Raw genomic sequence first — 18,431 nt, 5'->3', positions numbered from 1 at the left:
TCTCTAGTGTTAGGACTCAGGTGTTATTATGACCATTTAGTAAAGAGGTACTTTTTACTTCCAGGTACTTCCCTGAAAAGAACCAACACAGACATCCCCATTCCAAGGTCCCACTGAGCATTAGAAGCACTCTACCCATCCATCTCATCATTTTAGAAGAGTTGATTTCTGATCCTCTGACCTCTCAGCTGGGGATTCTGGCTTAGCATCATCCTTCAGGATTAGCAATCAGATGGAAACACAGGAAGCTTAAGCAGACATTCAATCATGCTCAATCTGTCAAGCCAATTAGATTTTTTTTTTAACTTTGCAGCATGTGGGGAAAGCAATAGCATTTAAGGCTTGCAGTGTAGGAAATTCTAATTATCTGGATCTCGTAAGCTGTGAGCTTAGATTTGTCAAAGGTTACAATGCAGCATCAGTAGGAATCTGTGCAATTCTGATATTAAAAGGTAAAATGAACTGAAAATAAAGTGTTTTGTTTTCAATAGAATCACAGAAGAAGAAGAAAAAAACAGGATTGGAGAAGCATTAACTCATTTTTCTTACTATACATTTACCCACCCAAAGCTTCTCACATGGTAGAGTGTAGTGGTGATGACAGAACCCATGCTCACACCAAACATCCTGAAGAAGATGAGAGATGAATTTCTACTCTGAATCCTTACTGAATTTAGAAATATGTCTAATAGGACTCCATATGATCTCACTTCTGTCAGCCCCTCATTTATCACCAACTGCAAAGTGCTGTACTCTTTCTATTTTGTGGTGTTAGAATCTGAGTGCGATGTGACTGACTTTTTTTTTTTTTCCTTGCTACTCCAATTCATCTCTCCCAATTTCTTCAGTTGCCTTTCCGGCTTTCCGTACCCTTCAATGCAAGACAAGAGTTTTCCTTAGTGCTGTCCCTTCTCTTGGAAGTGTTTATCCACTGCCTCTCTTGGGAGTTGTTTGGTTCTTGGTCCTACATTCCCTCCCTCTCCTAAGAGGAGACCTTTTGTTAGAAAAGTCTGTCATTTATTATTGTCACACTGTTGTGTTTTGACTTCATGTCACTGCCCATATCCTGACCTAACACTATATCAGTGTGTTCTGGTCTCTTTCCTGTCCATCTTACCTTGCCTCCTCTCTGCCCACATTCTTAAGGGACTTTCAACATGTCCCAGGCTGGTCTCAGTTTCCAGATCTTCCTTTCTTAGCCTCCCAAGAGTACAAGCATATATCACCAAGGCAGGTACATTGTTACCTTAGTGAGAACACAAGGTCCATGGAAAAGTTTAAATCTATTTCATCTGAAGTGTATTCATGAAGGAAATCCATGGAGCTTTGAAACACATGTCCAAATAATACTAAACAATGAATAATTTTAAAAAAAGTACGTGAGCAGATAAAAGTACATCATAACAAAGTATCAATTATATGGGATTATAGGATTATAAAATAAGGTAGAAATAGAATGGAGAATCATGCTAACATGGGGTTTCCTGAAGCAGTAATGATTCAAATTTGAACATACTTAATGGTTTATTTACAAACTATGTAAATTATCTTAGTCCTTCATAGCCAACAAACAAGCCAGAAATATCATAAAACGCAAGTGAATTGACAGAAGTCCAAATAAAGCTGGTTTGACGATGAAGCAGAGCCTGACTACACAACTAAATGCAGAGAACAGATGCAAACTGAGCACTCCGCATGGTGCTCAGCCACTGTGTTGCATCCCTGTCTCTGAGCCCTGTCTGTTTTTGATGATGTTTCCTTAGGCAGAATACAGGTTTCCAGCAGACAGCATGCTCGGTCTTGCTGAGATGGTTAGGCAAACACTGAAATAGAGATTTAAAGTGTGGCTCTATCCCATTTGACCAAAATTACTCTGACAGGATCTCAAAGTGATTGGCATAATCTTTCTTATTCTACCATTGTGATTTGTGGTGATTTGTACCCTTCAGTATAAAAGCCCAATATAGATTTATAAAAAGGCTTCTGGACCCTTTAGAACTAATGCTATTCACTAAGAGGGCATTACCCTTGAGGGGTTAAAGGAGAATAAAGCACTGGAAGAGAAAAGGATGCTGCATATGTGAATGAAAAGGAAAAGGAAGCTCAGGTGTTATGCACAAAACCTTGGCCAACCAAAAATGAGGACATGGTTTTCATTTCCTGCATTATCTCAGGCTCATCACTATTACGAGTCATTGGCAAACAGTGGAACCAACTTATTACTTACATGGAAGAGACATGTTTATCAATGGAACCTTTGTCTGCCATGCTTATAAGTTCTTCTTTGAAGGTGGTGCTGACCTTATAGCACTTTACTAAGAGAACTGTTCTTTACAAAATACTATTGATTCATAAAGAATAACTTCCTCTAAGTAATTCATTTCGTGAATGCAAAGGCTTTCAATAACATGGCCCATCAGAGACCCAGTGCAGATATTCAAACTTGCACTAAACTTGGAATTAAATAAAAGAAAAAAATTCTTGTCTTTTACCACTAAGAAAGAAAGAAAGAAAGAAAGAAAGAAAGAAAGAAAGAAAGAAAGAAAAAGAGTTCTTGTCATTTACCACTTTATTTAGGATTCACATGCATGTCACAGCCATGACAGATAACAGTAAATATTAAAACTGCCGGTTTTATGCCACCACTTAAACTCTTCAAGCACTGTAAGATTTATGCAATAGACAAGATTAACCAAATTACTAAGTTGCTTTGCATTTTGAGAATTTCACCTAGATACTGTATTTGTATGATTTCTACCTCTCTTTATCCTCCATCTACTCCTTCCTTGTCCCCCTTTAAGATTCCTGTACTCTTCTTTAAATATTATATCATATAATTTTATTTATATGTATGTATGTATGTACATGTATGTATGTGTACATACGCTTGCATGTATGTATCTCACAGTACCCATTAGTATTATCTGGATACATGTGTGTTTAGGGTTGACCACTCAGGATTGGCAGACACATCTCTGAAAAAAATTTTTTTCTTGCTCCCACAGCAGCACTGACTCCCCATAGCTCTTTACGAAAGGGTAGAGCTTCATAAAATTCTTTTACATCTCCGATGGCATGATGGTAAACATGGTCTTTGAAGACCTTGTCACACAGCCATATTGTTGAAAGTTCATCACAGCAGTGTTACTGTCAAAACCAGGAGCCACTGTCCGGAAACAGTCTTCCTGCTCCTCAGGATCTTTCTGGCACCTCTTGCATAATCCTTGAGTCTTAGATATGGTGGTTGTGTCCAATGTTCCATTGATGCTGGACACCCTACAGTCACTTACTCTCCACATTTTGACCAGTTATTTCATGCATTGCTGCCATAACCTCAGGCTGCTACATAAAGAAACCTCACTGATGAGGGATGCTACTCATCATTTGCATTTTTTCCTCTTTCTCAAAGAATCTCACAAAGATACAGTTATGAAACTTCCCATGTGAGAACAAAATGCAACTTAATACTCAAGCAGTGTAACTAAAAAAAAAAAAAAAAAAGATAAAAAATAAAAAGCCTTATGGTTTTCTTCTGTTAAAATATACCTTGACATCGAGCACAAAACGTTGTAGATGGCTAGATGGCCCCCAATATGGGCACAAGACTTACTTTTTTCATCTCACACCTAGAAACATTCCATTTGACCCCATGTACTATTTTTTTGTGCTTAGATCTTTATGGCTTAACAAATACTGGTTACTGCTTGTTCAGTTTTTGTAGCTCCATCTAGATAGTTTATAGAAACCACATTGTTTGAATAACTCTATGCTCAATCCTAGCTAATATTTAATGAAATATAAAGATGACACAATGCAAATAAAAGTGATACAAATGTCATAAAAATTAGAAAATTTTACAAGGTTGGAAGTCTGGCTTAAGCTTTTATTAAATTTGTACTTAATAGAAATTTCTTAAAATGTAGTTTCATCATAGAAAGTGTTTTTATTCACACCTAGGTAAATTCCCTTATAGTTCTATAAAAAGTATAGTTATTATTCATTACGGAATATTAGAATGGGAAAGAAGAAAAAAGGCTAATAGGAAAATACTTGTTGGAAAGAGGCAATTTCAAATGAAGGTGAACCATATACGAAGATACAGCCTCCCAAAGAATAAAGTTCTAGATTTCCATTTCTATGAAAATGTATTTAACATTAGACTTCTCTTTTACCCTTACCTACACCTACCACTTTTAAATCTGTACACTTGATTGTTCTTACTGGCTATAATGTCTCCTGCTGCTTTCCCATGTTATCAACGAACCTGAACACAATATGATGCCAGTAAGGAGACTTCTCATCCACTTCCCATAGACAATAGCTAGCAATTAGTCACACTGCAGGATCTCATAATTCTCTCTTTGCATCTGCAAAAAAAAAAAAAATGATATTTGAATGCTTCAAATAAAGGTACTGCAGGACTCAAAATTAAATTAGAACTGCAAATCTACTCTAAAACCTTATATATTATGTTTGACTTTACAGAACAGTGTATGTTGATGAAGAGACCCCATCCCCAGAGGTTTTCCTTTGTCAGTTTATTAGAATATTTCCCTGTGAAGAAGTATGTCTTGGGGGAAACGATAATATTGGGAAATACAATTTTATTTCTCTTGGGTCATGTTGTAAGCAAGGCTTAGTAAATCAGATCACACATACCTGGAAAGCTTAAATAATAAGATACCTTTCCTTATTTTGAAAATGTTACTTTTGGACAAACTTTTGAATACATATATTTAATAATATATATGAATACAAGTGTGTGTTTGTGCTAATTCAGATCAGATTTACTTACATAAATATAAGGCTTCCTGAGGGTGCCTATGAATTTTTTCTTTACTTAGGAATGACTGAATGCCAGACATAGAAACTCACTGTATCCTCAAAGCAGGACCATATAAATAAATAGTAGGGAACAGAAGTTAAGGGCATAGTGCATACACTTGGTTATAGGACATCAGCTTTAAAGACCAATCAATTTCCAATCAAACATACAGCCTGGATGGCATACTTCATCTCCTTTAACATCTTTTGTAAGAAGATGTTAAAAATTAAGATTATTTAGCATTGCAATGCATTGCTAAATATTCTATGAATTTCAGTACAAGCTCACATATCACTATTCTCAAGATGCTTATATGTACATCAGTTTGGTTTTTCAGCGGAAAAAGCTCAGTTGTATATAAAAAGATTAAATGTGAATAGGAGGATGGGAACTATTGCACATTATGAGCAATTCACAAGTATTTATTTATTGAGGTTACATAAAATTGAAGGCACAATGATACATGGCGAAACTAATTCTTATCAGTATGAGTTGAACATATGTATGGGAATTTCCGAAAATAGATAAGACATGGTGAAACTAATTCTTACCAGTGTAACTTGAACATTTGTATGGGGTTTTCAAGAACGATCCTATATGGGATGGGATGTCTGTGTGACTGTCCTTTACCAGACAGAAAATTAAAAAAAAAAAAATGTAACATGGGTAACAGATAAGTTAACTAAATTTCAAGAACATCTCTATTAATGCAAATTTTATGATAAAGAGGAAAGCTGCTTTTAATGTTTGTAAACCTGTGCATTTCTCTTGGCTTTCTTAATCTCTTTAGTTATTGCCAGAGGCCTCTGCTAGCACAAGGTTTGACATTCCTAAAGCTAAAACTAAAAAAAAAAAAAAAAAAAAATACTTTCAATGATTATTTCTTTTCCAAAAGGCACCATTTTTTAAAGCATCCAGACTCTTGAATTAAAAGTCAAGTGAACCTGACCATTTTAGTGCTTGCTGCAGAGTGAAGTGCCTCAGGGTTTGGAAATGGGTCATCATATCATATCCAAGCCTGCTAAGAATTCAACAGCTTCAAATATTCATCTATATCAGTTTTCTTCCCCACAATGCAATCCATTCCAAACCACCAAACTTGTTATCACCCAGATTCAATACAGGTGGGGACTGATTAAGTTTTCTCCTAAGAAAGAGTCAGGTGATTAAATTCAAGCTAAAGGGCAGGAAATTTCTATCTCCCAGTATTAATTTGAGGAATGGTTAACCTTCACTCATGGGCATAAATGGAAATGCAAGCACTAAGAGAAAAAAGAAAAGAAACCTACTTATTAAAATTAATCACATTATCATAACTCTATAATACAAGGGGTAAGTCAAGAATTCCCTGGTTTGCCAGAGCCAACAAATCACCAACTCTCAAACTTCAATATAAGTCAAAAAGATAAGATACAGCTCCTGTTACAAGCAGTTTCTTGAGCTGAGAAATTGGCTCAAAGGAACAGTACTTGCCTAGCCTGTGCAATGCCCTATGTTGATCTCTATCTGCACAAAAAAAAAAAAATATATAAATATATAAAATTAAAATTAAAAACCTAAGAACATTATAGATGCCCTAGTTTCCTCCTCAGATTCCAATTCCATGAGTGTGTAGTGGAGCCTGAAAATCTGCATTTGTATTCACATGTCAGATGCTGTTGTTTTTATCTAGGCTGGAATCCAGCCTTTGAGAATACTCATGTCCTAACACTTCAGCCAGGGTTTCTGACTTGATTTTAATATCAAAAGGATGCTTGTAGTACCCCACCCCCATGAGCTTTGGGTTAGCCACAGATACAAATGTCTCCTTTCAGGACAATCATCTAATACTGTTGTAGTGATTGTAGCACAGGGATCGTGACCACTGCTGCAGTCATTTTCTGTTTTACATGTGTTTTGTCTTTTTCTCCCTTGCATGTACATACTACTGTGAAAGTGCTACTGTGTTTTTCCTATCTCTGAACCTTAAGCTGAGGAATGTTGTTCAGAGGTTCATCAAAGCCACATAGGACAAATGTCACTGGAAAATTTGAGAACAGTTCTACAGACTTGGTTCATATCCCTAGACTGTTCTCACTGCACCTGCCAAGTAGTTGTGGTTGACCTCTATATTTATAACTCTCTAAATTATGCTACCTGCTGTACACAGGTCCTACCTTTCATTTTTTACATAGCAAAAATACAATGTTCATCCGACCCACAAAACAAACAAGCAAGTGAATATGCACATACGTAATTAAGCAAATAAATAAATAGATACATTAAAAATGCATTGACAAAGTGTGCACATATGGACCTCTTTAATAAATCAGCGAACAAAACACAGTGAAGGTAAGAAGAAGTTGGGAAAGAAAGTAAAAATATGTGAAAATCTGAACTTCAGGGTGAACATAATGCAAAAAATGTGAAACTCAAGAGAATGAGGGGTATGAAAAGCACACAGACTAGAGACATAAAGAGCATTTTATGAGCCTCAAATATAAAGGATATGAAAATGGATCTATTAATGTGGACATAATCAAGCCTGCAGAGATACCAATGAATGGTTATTTGGTTATTTGTTTCTGGGATATGTGTGCCATCAGTAAATTCAGAACACCATTACCTGCTTTCATCAAAACTTAGCCTCTCAACATGTGGCCCTATCTCCTCACCAGCATAGAGGACAAGGCTCTTCAAACATAAAGGCACAGAGCTTCACACTTCAAAGCCTCTTGGAGTGGGTACTAGAAGCACCTGGATCATATCCTTTCATAATTTCCATTTTAAAAAGGCATCAGAATGAAGATGAAGATTTTTTGATGAGAATATTTGGGAGGGGCACTGATAGGTATATTTTAATCAATATAGGTATAATATGACTTTTTTGGAAATTTTCCTGTTAGAGCACTTATTATTATTCTTATTACTCTGAATAAGAGAGCTTCATATAATAAAAATACATGGATTTAAAAATCTGGGATTTGATTTATTGCAATGATATAATTTAAATTTCATAACATAGAGAAATTTACATAAAACGTACATTTTGGCAGCCAAAAGCTGTCATTAATCATACTGTGAAAAAGAATTAAAATAACTGGTTCATTTGATAGACATTATTTTACTATATAGCATTTAATTTTAATGTGCATTAATAGAGTAATTTTCATCATGAAAAAAATTTATACATACCGAAGTTCCTTATATGTACATCATTTTTATTGTACCAAATGTTTTCCAAAGGGAAAATTCTATAATTGTCAATTAAATATATTGAATTATCAGAAATGCCTAGTCTTTCAGAATATTCCCTTTCATTATTATACATGAAACTAAGGAATTCATAGTTTTTTAAAAAAAATGTCAGCAATGATTGTCAATAAAAAGAAAGATTTCATTGGTAAAATATGGTGGAAAGAAAAATAAGATGAAAAAGGAAATAAAGGGCTGGTGATAGTTTAGTAGTTGAAGAGCTTGTAAACATAAGCACCTTAGCTTGAGTCCCAGAACTGACATGAAAATGCAGGTCAGGCTGAGACAGGTGGAGGCCTAGGGTTTGCTGGCCAGCCTGAAGAGGCAAATGACTCCTAAAGAATAACAGCTGGTTGTCCCTTTCATGCACAAGTGTACCATATGCAGGCACATTCACACATACAAGTACATGCTTACACATAACTACTCAACCTATTTAAGCAAACTGCAAGTTTGAATGACATGCCCCACCCATGTTCTTGAGCATATGAATATATTGTTTCCAGATGGTACTACTTTTTGGGTTGATTTATGTATGGCATTCTTGAAGGAAGGGTGTTATTAGCAATAGGCTTTGAGGTTTCAAAAACCTTGTGCCACTACCAGTGTTCTCTCTCTGCTTCCAGAGTGTCCTTTGAGGGTTGAGCTCTCTCATGCTGCTCTAGCCAACAAGGCTGCTGCTTGCTGTCATGCTTTTCTCCCCAATAAAATCTTATCTGTCTAGTACTATAAGCCAGAAAAACCCTTCTGTCTCTAAATTGCCTTGGTTATGGTATTTTATCACAGCAACAGAAAAGTAATTAATTCCTCTATACACACAAACAAAAATGAAGCATGATGTGTCTCAATCAATATGTACAAGAAGTACACATTTGTTTTTCTTTTATTCACTTTACATCCTTGTTGTAGCCCCATCCCTCTCCCTCCCCGTCCTATCTCCCCCCTCCCCTTTTCCTTAGAAAGGGGAGCTCCCTTTCCTACCCAGCCCAGCTCATCAATTTTCATTAGTACTGAGCAGTTAGTTTCTTTATTTCTCCATTTAGTCTCTGTCTTGATCTATCCACTGGACAGAATAGGGTGTTGAAGTCTCCCACTATTAATGTGTAGGTTTCAATGTGTGATTTAAGCTTTAGTAATATTTTGTTTATGAATGAGGGTGCCTTTGCATTTCGAGCCTAGATGTTCAGAACTGAGACACTATCTTGGTGGATTTTTCTTTTGATGAGTATGAAGTGTCCTTTCCCATCTCTTTTGATTAATTTTGGTTTAAAAATCTATTTTATAAGATACTAGAATGGCTACTCCAGCTTGATTCTTGGGTCCAGTCTGTTTACTTGGAAAATTTTTTTGCAGCCCTTTCTTCTGAGGTAATATCTATCTTTACTGCTGACATGTGTTTTTTTGCAAGTAGAAAAAAGATGGGTCCTGTTTTTGTGTCCATTCTGTTAACCTGTGTCTCTCTATTGGGGAGCTGATGTCATTGATGTTGAGAAATATTAATTACCAGTTGTTACTTCCTGTTATTTTGATGTTGGTCATTGTAGTGTGTGTGTGTGTGTGTGTGTGTGTGTGTGTGTGTGTGTGCATGTGTGTGTATGTGTGAGTCCTTTCTTTTGGTTTTGATTATGTGGGGTTATGTATTAACTGTGTTTTCCTGGGTGTAGTTGGCTTCCTGGCATTGGAGCTTTCCATCTAGTATCTTCTGTAGGAGTGGACTTGTGATTAAGTACTGTTTAAATTTGGTTGTGTCGTGTAATAGCTTGTTTTCTCTATACATGTGAATTAAGACTTATGCTGGTTATAGCAGTTGGGGTTGACATGCATGGTCTCTTAGAGTCTGTAAGATATCTATCCATGACTTTCTGGTTATAGAGAGATAGAAGATAGACAATAGATGCATTGATATGCAGATATATCAACAGTAGAATATAGGTACAATTCCTGCCAAGTGTAAGATCATAAGCATTGGGGTTTTTGTTTGTTTGTTTTGCTTTGTTTTGTTTTTGTTTTCAGAAACTATTGTTGAAATGTAGAACCCTAGAGGGCAAGAGAAAGTGATTCTACATAGATTCAGCAAGGCAATTCAACAACTTAGAAAAACAATCGGAGGGTTAGCACAGTAATAAGTTCCTTTTACAACACACAGGGATAGGTTTGGGCAATATATCTTATTGACCTCAGTAGCCTGTAAAGGTACTATCTTAGGACTCTATGGGACAACACTGCGATTCCCCTTCAACTTCACTGACCCCTACCATCCTATATACATACCCCTTTAGGACACTTCTGCAATTTCAATTATACACATGGGTTGTGTTCTGCACATTATCTTCCTCTGTGTACTATAAACGTTTTGTACTGGACACTATGTCTATTTAATCTCTAAATCCACTCTCTTGAACTGTATTTCTAGTTAGTTCTTAATAGGTATCCACTCAATAAAATGTTGATTGAAAGCATAATTGCTGAAATATTCAGCTGAAACCTGGTCAAAGGATGCAGTAATAATTGGCTCTAGCTTTGGCTCTCTCAAAGCAATTCAATTCATTTCAAACTAATTCAATTCAGCTTCACCCAACAGACACTTACTAAGGTTCTACCTTTCCCTGTAATAGAGATATAAATGGGTTTTTGACCTGCATTGCCTCTCTAGTTGCCTTAACACTTCTCTTTGTCAATAAAGCCATAGTTTAGGTCTACAACCAGAAATGAATTACACAACGAACAAACACATAGTGATGATCCCAGTTCTGTGAGAAAGAAATAGAGCCAAATGTATTTCTCTAGAATTCCTTGGCGCATGCATGGAGCATGCATGTGTTGGACCACTGTCCAATTAGATTTAAGGCCAATTTTACGAGACAAAACTCATTCCTGACACAGCACTGGTGGCCAAGAACCTGAGACTACGTAAGTTTTGGACTTGGGGGAAAGCAAACACTGCTGTTCTGCTAAAGGAGCATAGCCATAGACTAACATTCTGCACACTCATGGATAAGTGCCTTACTCAGCCATCATCGGAGAAGCTTTTCCTGAAACCAACTGAAACAAGTACCGAGACCCACAGCTGGACAATGAGGAGAGTGAGAAGCATGGAACACTCTGTACTAAAGAGGATGCTTCCCTCAAACCCCTCGCTTGGGGCTCAGGAAAAGAGGAGCTCTAAAGATCTATGGACTTACAGTCTTCCTGCTCAGCTTCTCAAGCAGCTAAGGCATAGCTCTGGGCAACCAAGCTCTCCTAGTTTATATCTTAGGAATTCCGCTTTCCTCAGATATGCTCTATAATCTTATTGTCAGTCATATAATACTTCCATTAGTATTTCATTTATTTAAGCTTCAAAAATAGTTATTGTTCTTTAACTCTTGGTGTAGACTTCAGAAACCTGTCAAAAAAATTCTTTCCTCAGGATGTTTTCATTAATCAAATAATTTTTAAATTAGTATGTCTTTAAACTTTAAGAAGGTGATTTATTAATCAAATAATTAACCAATTAGGGCAAGGCAGCCAGTCCTGATGAGACCTGATGAGTTAGGGAGGGAGGGTGGGATTGGGAGGGAATGGGGGGGCTATAGCTGGGATACAAAGAGAATAAACTATAATTAATTAAAAAAATAAATGTTTAATAAAAAAGTAATTCATAATTTTTTTAAAACCTGATTTTAAAAAAATTACGTATGTTCATATTTGCCTGCATGTATGTCAGTATGACACCTGTACACCTGGTGCCCAAAAGCTAGTAGCAGGCATTAGATCCCATGAAACTGGAATTATCGAATGTTGTTTGCTACCATATGGGTGATGAGTATTGAACTCAGGCCCGCCACCAGGGCAGCCAGTGATTTTTAAGTACTGAGCCATACATCCAGAAAGACTAAATTTTTTTTGAACTTTCAAACCATAATAAGGGATAGTCTTGTTTATACAGTTTCTAATGTTTTAGATGTGTGAGGTCTAAGTTCAGCACATTTCTTCATTCTGTATTGTGCATCTGGTGATAAGAATAGCGGCTGACACAAGGTTAATGTTCACACAATAAATTAAATTGACTGAATTGCTGCCATTCATTTTTAACTGTTTCACAGAATTTCTTATAAAAACAAAATCATATACTTATATATTATATACTCTATACCTAAAAATACATATATATTTCATAATATACCAAATATAAAAATTATATAAAATACAGATTATATAATGAATTATTTAAAAATATTAAAAAGTAAATTTGTAGCAAAACCTCATTTGCAGTTCTTCATCTTCCACAAAGAAAGAAATTCTGTTTTTTTTGTAATATTTACACATTGCATTTATAAATATATTTATGTATAAGGGAGATATATCCAACATAAATTTGTAGATTAAATTAATTAAACAAATATCATAACAGTATTATAGTATAAAATGCTTTTCTTATGAGCATGCATACTCTTTCATATCAGTTTGCCTTATCATTTTTAGTGGGCTTATGATACTCTACCACAGGTTTGGACTATAAATTTTAGGACCTGCTTCCTAGTGATGTACATTTATATTATTCACAGTTTTCTTCTATAGTGGACGCAGGACTAGCCACAGGATTATCATCATGGAATGCTGCAGCCATGAATCATCTGAAGGAATGGGCGGGCATGGGAGCGTTAGCAGGCCTTCTGGTGTTGGTCTCCTTGGTTTGCCTGTGGTATATATGCAAGATTAGAGTCTCACAACAGTGTGATGCAGCCTTGATCATTCAGGCCTTTACAGCCATTGAAGCAGGACATTCTCCCCAAGCATGGTTGGATACCATAAAAAGCTAAAATGTTACGCTCAGGATGCGAGGCTAAGCACTGCACTCAGGGTCACCTGCTTTGGACCCAGAGAAGAGCATGTCTGATTGCATGGGGGTTGATGCCCCAGGTCCCGCCTCTGAGAAAAAAGTATCAGACGGGTCTGATGCTCTTTGGGTGAATGACACCTAAATGAACATCGGTACAAAGTCCCAATTTATTTCTAATATCAGAGATCAGACCTCTACTCTTGCCTGATGCGTCTAAAACAAAAAGGGGGAACTGTAGAGAGCTGCATAATGCCGCGCCTTAAAGATGGAGCTGGTTTCCGCCTTCTACCTTCCCTATAGTGAATGCTCTCTGTCACAAACAACTCCACATTTGGCTAAGGCCGAGGATCTGGCTTGCTTCCATGTATGTGGACCTATCTGCATTGCCCACGTGGCACGCTGGGGTTGGCTACCCAGAGGCTTTTTAAGCTGTGGGCTGGCTTTCCCCAGGTTCCGAGGATTGTTCAAGGTTCCTGAATAAACTGCATTGAAAAAAAAATAACCTCTCTAATAAATATTTTTGAAAATGATTTATTTGGAGAAATGTTTAAAAGTTTCAATGATAGGACCTTAGAAAAATGATAAGTTTTTGTTTGTTTGTTTTCATATAAAAGTGTGCTTCCTTTTATTTCAATGCTCTATTTATTCCTAGAAGTTATCAAGTCTGAAGTTGTATTTGTGCAGTAGGGTTTGGCATTAGGATTCAACTCTAAATTTTATCAGCAAATTGGAAAACCCACAATGTTTTAGATGGGGATGTGATATAATTTGAGAACATCTGTCTTCTTTAGCTATTTTGTATCCCGATAGGATAGAATTAAACCTCAAACAGAATAAATATTAATACTAAAATAATCACATATTTAAGATGTATATAATCTATTCCAATGGCGGATTTGTCCATTCTCCTTAAGCCACAAATACAAAGAAGCATTTCTAACTGTAATGTAATGTACCTGGAGCAACATAATTGATCTGGATTTTTATTTACTTCCAAAATCTCAGATAAGAAACAAAAAGTTTATTTATTTGTGTACAAAAAGTTTTTTTTCCTATTATAATAAGCCAAAATTTTCCTTTTATGAGAATTGTTTAATTAATTTTTATTTATTATACTAATTACAGTTTGTTCACGTTGCATCCCAGCTGTAGCCCCCTCCCTCCTCCCCTCTCAACCTCACCCTCCCTTGGAGAGGGGCATGGGAAGAGAATTTTGATAAAATGTAAAACTCAAAGTTTAAGAAAATAAAGAGTACTTTTTCATTACAATGTAGAAAGGTACACCTTTCTCTGAATTGGTGTGTTCAGTAGAATTTACAAGTTTAGGAACAGACAAACCTAGAAAATTTCAACTATTCAGAGGGTAATTTAATGATCATCAAAGTTATTACTCATTCAAACTAGTACTCTGAGCCTGGGAATGCAGTTTAATGCTATAAGTATTTGGTCAACTTAAGGCCCTGGTTCAATCTCTAGCCCCAAAACAACACTGTAGGAAACCTACCTTGTACTTTAAGTATTGAAATACTTCAGTTTGCAAACCTCCAAACAAAAAGTGTTTTTTTGTTTTTTAATTTGCTTCTTTTCTTGTTAAACAGGGTCTTACTATATATCTATGGCTGGGAACTCACTCTATTGGCCAGAGTAGCCTCTGACTCATGGAGATCTGCCTGTCTCTGGCTCCTAACTACTGAGATTAAAGGTGTGAGCTACCACATCTGACAAAAACAAGTCTTTTTATTAATCTATATCTATTATCTATCTATCTATCTATCTATCTATCTATCTATCTATCTATCTATCATCTATCTATCTACCTATCTTAAATTATTTAGTTTGAGCAAAAAATAAATCAAAAAGAAAAGTTTCCAGGATGTCATTCAGAAGCCCCGAGTTCTAGTGTGTAGCACTGAGAAACGCATCTGGGTGAACATGATCAATGTTCATTAAGTGCACTAAATTGACAGGTCTACAAAGTGGCACCACATGCCTGTGCATCTGAGCTTCCCATAATGAATAAATGGAGCGTGTGATCCCAGAGGCAGCTGCACCAGCCATAACTTTGTATTTGACACTTGACTGCTCTTAGGAGTCTGTTTGTCAAAAATTGCCCATTTGGAAAAAAAAGAAATAATATAGAAAGGCCAAAACTTGTGAGGCCTCCCAGAGGCCAGCTAGATCAGATAGGTCTAGTAAACACTCATCAGAATCTGACTGTTAAGAGACAAATCAATTATTTATTTTATTGGTTATCATTTAGTGGTTGTGGGAGTTCACTTGAAGTTCATTTCACTAAAAACGATGACATCATCTTACATGCTGAAATACAAATTTGATGGGGAAAAAAAAAGCAACCAAGAGTCAGTGCTGCTTTTGCAATCTGGCGTGGAAATTTGGACTTGGTACCAGAAACAGGGCAGGTGGCAAATGGGGATAAAAAGAATTAGGCTTCTGTGAACAAAGCCCTAACTAATTTTCAGGGTCTGTGATGTATCACAGGATGGTCCCTGTAACCTGTCCCTGTGATAAAACGTGTCTTTGAAGCAACATCACCTCCAGTTGTTAGGAAACACAGGGTATTCCTGACAAAAGATCCACACTTTGTGACAAGGGTTACACCTATTCTTCAAAAATTTAGAGCTATTTCAAGAACCTGTGGAGGAATAGGAAAATACTAAAATCAATTGCAAATTTTTATACAGACAAGAAACATCAAAAATGTACAGAGAAGAAGGACCTGGCTGTCAAGACCAACTTAGAGAAATCTGTGTGTTTGATCTAACTCTTTGCTTATTTTCTTGATATGGTCTATCATAAATGCAGATAGACTGCCTATTACATATCATGGGAATCCAACATGGAAAATGTGTCTTTGTAGTTCAGCCCCAGGGTAAATGACAACCCATGTCTGGATCTGAGAGGAATCCCAGTTTCTTGTTTTATAAAAGCTTACAGAATTAGGAACAACGTAGGTCTCTGGGACCATGGATGCCATTGATTCTAATGGACAGGGACTCCAGAAGGGTGAGGAAGAATGTGTTCTGGGTGGCAATGGAAGTGGTACCCAGGTTCCTGTAAAAGATAACACAAATAGATGCAAATGATTGGCCTGTATTCCTCTCCTAGGCCCTGATTGTACTGTGGTTAAAAACTATTCTTTAATTTGGTGTAAGAGTCACTTAGTGAAATCTTGTGTTGCCTTTCATTTGTTCATTTTCCATTTCAGACCTTAAAGGTAAAGTTGTCATTAAAAAGTAGTGACTGAGGGAGGAATAGATGGTAGCTGGTGCTAAAATCAAGTGTTCCGATGTCAGATCTTGCATTTTCATACTCATCATCAAAGGGAAAGGAGAAGTCTCAATGCTCTCCCAAGATGTTATTAGCTTAAGTGCTGTTGAGCAAATTACCTAATGTGTGTGTGACTGAAGCCTACCTTTGGTGAAATGGCAATAACAATGGTACCTGTGGAGTCAGCGTGAGGCTAGAGAAGGTCGAAAGCTATTTAGCAATTTGCCTGAAAAGTGAAGGCTCAATTCTCAGTGGTTACATAATAAACGATAGTGGTGTCTCCCCTGTCTTTGAAAAACAGACATTAGGCTTTGTGGAAGAACAGGTCTTGCAACAGATCCCTAGTGAGGCTGTGGAAAGGGTGTGCTGTAATATCACCTGGTACTGACCATTAGAGAAGAAAAAAGGAATGAGGGGTGTAATAGGATACTCAAGATAGGATTTAGCATATCATAGTTCAGCCTCTGGCCCTGCCACTTCTTCTGCCTCCTGGGCACTGCTTCCTAGGCCATGTTGGATATGAGAATGAATGTAAATGAATAAATGCTACTTCAGCCTCAGAATTAAGCCTAGGAACAATGCTATATTCTCCAAGGAACACACAAGCACCCTGATGATGGTCAATATTACCATGGTTACTCTTGCTGCAGTTTCTGAGTCAGGGGCACTGACTTTGTTAGGCATTTTTAGTAGTTCTCAAGACATCATCCTATATGGTCATCTTGGAGTAGCAGGATTAATGCCAGCTTACTGATGGGGAACTTTAGTCACAGAAATAGGTTCCGGGGCTACAGAGATGGCTCAGTACACGAAGCACCTCCCACTCAAGAACGAAGACTAAAGTGTGGTACCAGCATCCATGAAAACGCCAGACTGGCATGACACACACCTCACACTGTTGCCAACATAACTGCTTCACAATGATAGACTAGCCCCTCAGACTATGAGCCGAAACAAACTCATCCTTCCCAGAGGTGCTTTTGTCTCGCATTTTGTCAGAGCAATGATAAAGATTTACCAGTCCAGCAGGATGCTGGTGGTATGAGCTGTGAGGAGTTTTAATACCTGCTCACACTATTGTGGTCCACAAGGAACAAACCCCGGGAACTGCCCTGAGATTCCCCACGTTGGACTGTCTTCCAGACTTCATGCTGTCAGCGACAATAATCCTCACCCAGGGGCTATTCAGAATACAGCCACATATTACATTCATCAACTGTAGCAACTCTAAGGATTTAACAGTCTGGAATCAAAGGAAAATAATTATTTGAGTTGATATGTGTGCGTATTTGTGAATATCGGGGATAGAGAGAAAAATACATGAATTCTACAAAGTGAACTCACATTTGTTGTTGTTTCTTTAAAGATTTACTGAATCCATATACTACACAAAGACATATGGCTATCTCCATGTCTCCTCAATACACTATTTGCCCCCTCACTCCTCAGCATGACACCATACTAGGATTTTTAGTAGGGGGTTTAAAACTTGTTTCAAATTTATATTTTAGGTTTATTTACACAATGCCCTTTGACATACAAGTACTTTATCTTTTAGTGGCAGACTTCTCTATCAGTCACATTATATTATGACATCCATATTGCATTTCACTAAAATGACAGGTTTTTTTTTTTGAAACATTGAGCTGGAATAGACTCAAAGAGATGAGTTTATGCTGTCTCCTGTCGAGAACAAATGAATGTTCGGTATATTGTGAACATATGAGCATCTTGAGAAACAGATTTTACCACTTCCATTCATCACTTAACTCTTTATAGGGCATTTCAAGTTATTTATTAACAATATTTATTCCGGAAATTGTTAAATCTTAATGAAGTTAAATGTTTCAATATACAGAAAGCTGTATTACATTGGAATATAAATAATGTCTGTTCAGGCTTTTCGCCCAGTGGAATTTTGGGTGCATAATTCATGACAGGAGATTATCTGCTATATGACTGCTTATTTATAACCTTGAGGCTTTTGCTATTCTTTAAGGCAGCTTATATTTTCATTTATTGAGGAAATCATCTTCTAGAAATTCCTTTTGAAAAGTTGAACTATGTAGTCACTTAATGTCATGTGTGTGTACATGTATGCATGACCATATATATATATGTGTGTGTGTGTGTGTGTGTGTGTGTGTGTGTGAATTATATAAATAAATTTGTGATCAAGCATACATGAGTGCCAAAGGGTCAGGTATCTTGTTTTTTATTTTTCCACCTTATTCTCTCAAAATGGGACCTCTTACTAAAGTT

At 36.7% G+C, this 18,431-nt stretch overlaps 1 protein-coding gene across 4 annotated transcripts in view; it reads right to left on the bottom strand.

The window, feature by feature from the left end:
- LOC110555893 (contactin-4) overlaps positions 1-18,431 on the bottom strand; it is a 1,034,823-nt gene that overhangs the window by 676,821 nt on the left and 339,571 nt on the right. For 3 of the 4 annotated variants that reach the window (XM_060383874.1, XM_060383872.1, XM_060383879.1), the window contains one exon: positions 4,265-4,367. The exons of the other annotated variant lie outside the window; for it this stretch is intronic. The gene's annotated coding sequence lies outside the window, so the exon portion shown is untranslated. The remainder of the gene's footprint in view (positions 1-4,264; positions 4,368-18,431) is intronic. 4 annotated transcript variants of the gene reach the window in all.

This window comes from Meriones unguiculatus, chromosome 5 (genome assembly GCF_030254825.1).
Source record: "Meriones unguiculatus strain TT.TT164.6M chromosome 5, Bangor_MerUng_6.1, whole genome shotgun sequence".
Classification (NCBI taxonomy): domain Eukaryota; kingdom Metazoa; phylum Chordata; class Mammalia; order Rodentia; family Muridae; genus Meriones; species Meriones unguiculatus.
The sequence above is the reverse complement of the archived record's forward strand: the minus strand, read 5'-3'. Positions and strand labels throughout refer to the sequence as shown.